The sequence below is a fragment of the Diadema setosum genome, chromosome 7 (assembly GCF_964275005.1).
Source record: "Diadema setosum chromosome 7, eeDiaSeto1, whole genome shotgun sequence".
Taxonomy (NCBI): Eukaryota; Metazoa; Echinodermata; class Echinoidea; order Diadematoida; family Diadematidae; genus Diadema; species Diadema setosum.
In genome coordinates this window covers 19,250,806-19,257,735 of record NC_092691.1, presented here as the reverse complement: position 1 = coordinate 19,257,735, position 6,930 = coordinate 19,250,806, and the positions used below count along the sequence as shown (strand labels likewise).

Below are 6,930 nucleotides of genomic sequence, written 5' to 3'. Positions count from 1 at the left end.
TATAGGAGCTACTTATTTCATGCCATCCTAGCTTGCCCCATCAGGTCGTACATGATTGTTAAACCTGTTGTTTTTGCTGAACGGTATGTTTCATGTCAATCAGGACTGTATGACTCAGTGTCAGCACGTCTGAGAGAGGTATTGGTATGATGTGATGGTTATATCGTCGGCGACCATCCGAACCGTCGTATATGTCAAAATTCGGTAAATTTTCCGAATTTCAGATTTTGCCGTTTTAAGAAAGCCCAGCACACACTCTTTCTACTCACAAAATTTTGAAACCGGATTTTGAGTTTTTAACAGAGAAATTTGATATACGTCATTTTGCCTGAACGCGAATTGGCTGAAGGCGTTCATCCGAACCGACGTATCGCTATACGTCGGTTCGGGTGGGCGCAAATCTTCGAGTCGCGTTCAGAGAAGGTGTCGTATCGCCAGAACTGGCAGAAGCAGACGATGGAGCGTCAACCGGACCCTCCCCAGAACCGGTGAGTTTTATAATGTGTAGCTATGAAATCATGCAATTTCAAATAAAATGAACAGACCCAAGCAAGTTCTATCCATAATATTGTCACTTGTCAAGATAAATACGCAGACTGTCGTGGGTTTTCCAAAATATTTCGTTTTGTTGTTAGGTGTAGTCCTGCGTATAGATAAATATGTGGGTACAAAGGGATACTCTATAGACCCACGTCTAGTACTAGTAGTAGGGTTTAAATCATAGACCCTTTAGTCTAGAAAAACAATGTTCATAATGATCTCGCTGAGTTGGCTTTATGTGCTTATGGTCCATGTATGGACCTCATACGTTACTAGTGGGTGTGGGCAGTGCCAAACTGTTCAGGGCGAGTTGTTTGGGAATTACCACAAAAAGTACGAGATTACTAGATCTAGACGAGTCTAACAAGTTACATAGTTACAGCCAACATATGAACAATTTAGAGTCGCTAATCGCTGGTTCATCATTGAGTGTAGGGCCCTAGAGTTCTGATGATAGGTTCTAAAATACTTACTTATATATCTATGGCCGATTGAGCCCCAAGCTTGCAAACACACACAAAGAAAAACACCCAAATCTGAGTGTAATGTATTTCATGTGAATTTGCCAATTGATGTAAGCCAAGGATCTAGTAGAAGGGCCTATACTGGCTATAGTAAAAATGAATAATTTTACCAACGTCTGTAAATTTATCTGATACTAGTATTCCTAGGACTCAAGGAGTAGGATTAAATTAACCTGGCCCATAAATACATGTGTGTTGTTCAGAGATCTAGCCAACTGCAAACGCTTTGTACGGTACCGGTACTGAGTATGTTTTTATCGCATGCATTTTTATGTCGCTGTAAGTGCCAAGTCTCCATAATATTGAAATCACTGCAATGAAGGCTTTAGTGTGTTTACAGGCCAGAGGGCAGTACTTGAGTAAGCCCCTCCTGTGATATCTAAATAGTAATACGCCGATGTTCCACTACAATTAAAATATATAAATTGAGGTCTAAATGCAATGTTCCACTTGTCAGATCTAGCCTAGCTAGGCTATAGGTGCTCACACATTCTAGAGAGTAGTTTTGCAGTACCATAAGCACAGGGAATCTTCGCCCTCTATATGTTTATAATATGAGTTGTGCTTTTGCATTTTTATGATCAATGTATAAATAGACCACTAGATAGGCTTGAGGTAAAACACTTCTGCTAAAATTAAACATATTTTTTAATACACTTGTAGTGAATGTTTTTATTTTTGTTTGTTACAGGTCTTTGTCTTCAGGGAAACCAACAGATGTTGAAGTCCTTTGGGACAAAGATGGGTACAAGGAATACCATAGCTGTTGATCAGCTGAAATTCAGGAAGGGCAGCTTCCCACGACTTGGAGTTCGTGTGTCAATGCGATGGCACAGGAAACTGTGGAAATGCACAGTTACTGCTGTGTATGGGGGAGAGAATTCTGAAAGCAGTAGCGATGATGGAAACACAAGCACCGCAGACAGCAGTGACGAAGATGATACTTCTGATTATGACGATGATGACAACATTTACCTGGCGAAATTAGGTAAGATTGAGCGCACACAAATGAATACATACTTGTAGTAAAAAGTATGGACAGTATACAGTGTGTGTGTGTTTATTCAATGCCTCTAATAACCTCATAACTGTGCTGCAATGTTAGAAGTAGCTTACTCCATACTGCATGAATGCATTTAAGTAGTGCCTGGTATATTAGGTTTTCATGGTGTCAACTCATATACAGCACAACCTGGTATACCATGTTTTCAAAATAAAGACATGAGCGTGTACTTGTGTAGCCTTAATTCATGTTTATTTGTGTTATGCCTGCAAAAAAAGAAAAAAAACTTTAATGAACAGATTAGACCTTCTATCAGTATCTTTTCTTTTTCTGTGTCACATCTGCTTGTATTTTGTATTAGTTACTTTTTCCAATTTCATAATGCCCTTGTTTTGCTGCAAAACTGAAGATCTATGTGTGTAGCCAGCAAGGCTGAGTTTAAAAAATTTTGACTTGCTGACCCCATTCGGGTGCCCTATAGTAACAAAAGAGTTTGTAAGCCTATCAGCAAGTGCTATTTTTGTGCCTCACTTCCAATGATGTTTTTGTATTCTTCATAAGCACATGCAATTGACTGTGGAAAGAGGATGCATGTACCTCTTGACTGCTTTTGCATTTAATGCAGATCACCAGTCTATCTGATCTCTGCTGATGGGCAAAAATAAAACTCTTGTTTGTGGACATTAACATAGGGCTATCTGAAAAATGTGTTATCAAAAGGTTAATCTTAATAAAAAAAAATAATAAATTCAACTTTTAAAAAAATATTATATTAACAGTGAAAAAATTATATGCACTATGTATATTTTGTTTTCCTCATTTACAGTTGGCATCAAAAAGGACATCAGCTGCATTCCAGAGATACCAATGCTAGCATTGAACAGTGAAGGAGCACCGCTAGATCCATCCGAGCAGAATGTCAGCTCTGACCAACTTCTCAATGGTGAGTGTTTGTAAAGCCTTAATCTTGTTCAGAAACCCAAGCAGATATGGTTGAATCAATCTTGTTGGGATATCAATTAGTAATCCAGATTAAATTATGCTATTGCTGTCATAGTCATAATAGCAAATAAAAAGAATGACATCAACTATACACAAGCAAAGAATGTAGCATCCTGGCTACCATGTACCAGTATTTTTTGCAGTTGTCAGGAGTGGGTCAAGGAATTCTGTAAATTGGGGGTGGGTCAAGGAATTCTGTAAATTGGGGGGTGGGGACCACACGCACATCTCCAGTTTTTCTCTGTTTATTTTTTGTTATAAAAAAAAGGGCATCTTAAACCCCATGTGTCCTTGCGCAGATCCTACATGGGTTGTAATCTGGATTACAAAGAAATGGTAAAGTCAATCTTTCAATAAATATGATTTTTTTAAAATGTAATATCTATGCACCATATGTATTTTCTTTTTCTTTTTGTTTTCTTCATTTCCAGTTGGCATCACCAAGGACATGTACTGCATTCACGAGACCAATACCAGAATTGAACAACGAAGCACCATCAGATCCATCCCAGCAAAATGTCAGCTCTGACCAACTTCTCACTAGTGAGTGTTTGTAAAGCCTTAATCTTCTTGGGAAACCCAACCAGATATTGCTGCATTAATCTTGTTGGAATATCCATTAGTAGTTAAGATTAAATGATGCTATTGCTGACTTATGCACTTTAATAGCAATTAAAAAGGATGACATAAACTACACACAAGCAAAGAATGTAGTATCCTGGCAACGATGTACCAGTGTTTTTTGCAGTTGTCAGGGGTGGGTCCGGGAATTCTGTGAAGTTGGGGGGGGGGGGGGGGGACCACACGCATGTCCTCCAGTTTTTCTATTCATTTCTTTTGTTTTTAAAAAAAAGACAAAAATAAAGGGTATCTTACACCTGATGTGCCCCACATGAATCAACCACTGGTTGCAATCTGGATGACATGTTATCCTTCTTGTCATATTGTAGCAAATGGCTAACACACAACTGGAGAATGTAGCTTGTCTGGCAATTGTACCTTGACCTTCCAAGCAGAGTGATAATCTATGAGCAATTCTCAAATGAGGATGCATGTACCGTTTGACTGCTTTCGCATTAATGCAGATCACCAGTCTGTCCGATCTCTGCTAATGGGCAAAAAAAACCCTCTTGTTTGTGGACATTTAAATAAGGCTTTCTGAAAATTGTGGTATTAAAAGGTTAATCTTAATATTTAAAAAAAAAAAAAAGATAAATTCATTCTTTCAAAAAAATCTGATAGAAACAATAAAATAAACATGGGCTTTGTATATTTTGTTTTCCTCATTTACAGTTGGCATCAAAAAAGACATCAGCTGCCTTCCTGAGATACCGATGCTAGTATTGAACAATGAAGGGGCACCGTCAGATTCACCACAGCAGAATGTCAGCTCTGACCAACTTCTCACTTGTGAGTGTTAGTACAGCCTTAACCTTGTTGGGAAACCCAACCAGATATTGCTGAATCAATCTTGTTGGAATATCAATTAGTAATCCGGATTAAATGATGCTATTGTTGCCATATAATAGCAAATAAAAAGAATAACATCAACTATACACAAGCATAGAATGTAGCATCCTGGCTACCATGTACCAGTATTTTTTGCAATTGTCAGGGGTGGGTCCAGGAATTCTGCAAATTGGGGGGGGGGGGGACCACATGCATATCCTCCAGTTTTTCTCTGTTAATTTTTTTTTTGTTTTAAAAAGGGCATCTTAAACCCCATGTGTTCCCACATGGATCCACCATGGCTTGTAATCTGAATGACATTTTGTCCTTTGAAAGAAATGATAAAGTCAATCTTTCAATAGATATGATTTTAAAAAATGTAATATTTATGCACCATTTGTATTTTGTTTGTCTTTTTGTTTTCTTCATTTCCAGTTGGCATCACGAAGGACATGTACTGCATTCACGAGATACAAATACCAGAATTGAACAACGAAGCACCATCAGATCCATCCCGGCAAAATGTCAGCTCTGACCAATTTCTCACTGGTGAGTATTTGTAAAGCCTTAATCTTGTTGGAAAACCCAACCAGATATTGCTGCATTAATCTTGTTGGAATATCCATTGGTAATTAAGATTAAATGATGCTATTGCTGTCTTATACACTTTAATAGCAATTAAAAAGGATGACATAAACTACACACAAGCAAAGAATGTAGCATCCTGGCTACCATGTACCAGTGTTTTTTGCAGTTGTCAGGGGTGGGTCCAGGAATTCCGTGAAAGTTGAGGGGGGGGGGGGAGGGGGACCACATGCATGTCCTCCAGTTTTTCTGTTTATTTCTTTTGTTAAAAAAAAGACAAAAATAAAGGGTATCTTACACCCGATGTGCACCACATGAATTAACCACTTGTTGCAATCTGGATGACATGTTATCCTTCTTGTCATATTGTAGCAACAAGATTAATGATATGGCTAACACACAACTGGAGAATGTAGCTTGTCTGGCAATTGTACCTGGACCTTCCAAGCAGAGTGATAATCTATGAGCAATTCTCAAATGAGGATGTATGTACCGTTTGACTGCTTTCGCATTAATGCAGATCACCAGTCTGTCCGATCTCTGCTGATGAGCAAAAAAACTCTTGTTTGTGGACATTTCCAAAGGGCTATCTGAAAATTGTGCTATTAAAAGGTTAATCTTAGTCAAAGAAATTATAAAGTCAATCTTTCAATAAATATGATGGAAACAAATTAAATGTTTGTGCACCATGTGTATTTGTTTTTCTTTTTGTTTTCTTCATTTCCAGTTGGCATCACCAAGGACATGGACTGCATTCAAGAGATACCAATGCTAGTATTTAACAATGAAGCACTGTCAGATCCATCCCGCAGAATGTCAGCTCTGACCAACTTCTCACTGGTGAGTGTTTGTAAAGCACTTAATCTAATTGGGAAACCCAGCCAGATATTGCTGACTCAATCTTGTTGGATTAAGCATTAGTAATCCGGATTAAATGATGCTATTGCTGTCATATAATAACAAATAAAAAGAATGACATCAACTATACACAAGCATAGAATGTAGCATCCTGGCTAATATGTACCATTATTTTTATTTTATTATTTTTTTTTGCAGTTGTCAGGGGTGGGTCCAGGAATTCTGTAAAGTGTGTGTGTGGGGGGGGGGGACCACATGCACTTCCTCCAGTTTTTTTCTGTTGATTTTTTGTTTAAAAAAACAAAAACGATAAGGGCATCTTACACCCCATATGTCCACACATGGATCCACCACGAGTTGTAATCTGGATGACATATATATATATTGTCCTTTCAAAGAAATGATAAATTCAGTCTTTAAATAAAAATGATAAAACAAATGTAATATTTATGCACCATGTGTATCTTGTTTTCTTTTTGTTTTCTTCATTTCCAGTTGGCATCACCAAGGACATGGACTGCATTCAACAGATACCAATACACACTTTGTACCAGAATTGAACAATGAAGCACCATCAGATCCATCCCAGCAAAATGTCAGCTCTGACCAATTTCTCACTAATTATTGCTTGCCTATGGTGCCTACAGTTGTTTGTGCATGCAAAAGCAATTTAGTCTATGTATTCAAATTTTTGATGATTTATCACTCAGCACTATCTCCCCACCACAATTCGCCATGTTATGATTTGTCTATTCTATAGCTATTAAATATTCTATGATATTGTAATAAGCTTTGATATTTCTTTAACAATAATATTGTCATATTTTTTTCATGTGAAAGATGTACATGTAACAGCTTTATTCCTCCTTCCAAATGTGATTTCATTTCTGTAGGACCATTGCGTAGATATTACTGTTATATCGAAATAAAAGTACAATCACAAACATGCACATAATAACAACTCATATC

The 6,930-nt window shown here is 37.6% G+C and overlaps 1 pseudogene; it reads left to right on the top strand.

Annotated features, from left to right (window-relative positions):
• Positions 1 to 1,803: 1,803 nt before the first annotated feature.
• On the top strand, positions 1,804 to 4,490 carry LOC140230997 (uncharacterized; annotated as a pseudogene).
• Positions 4,491 to 6,930: the final 2,440 nt, after the last annotated feature.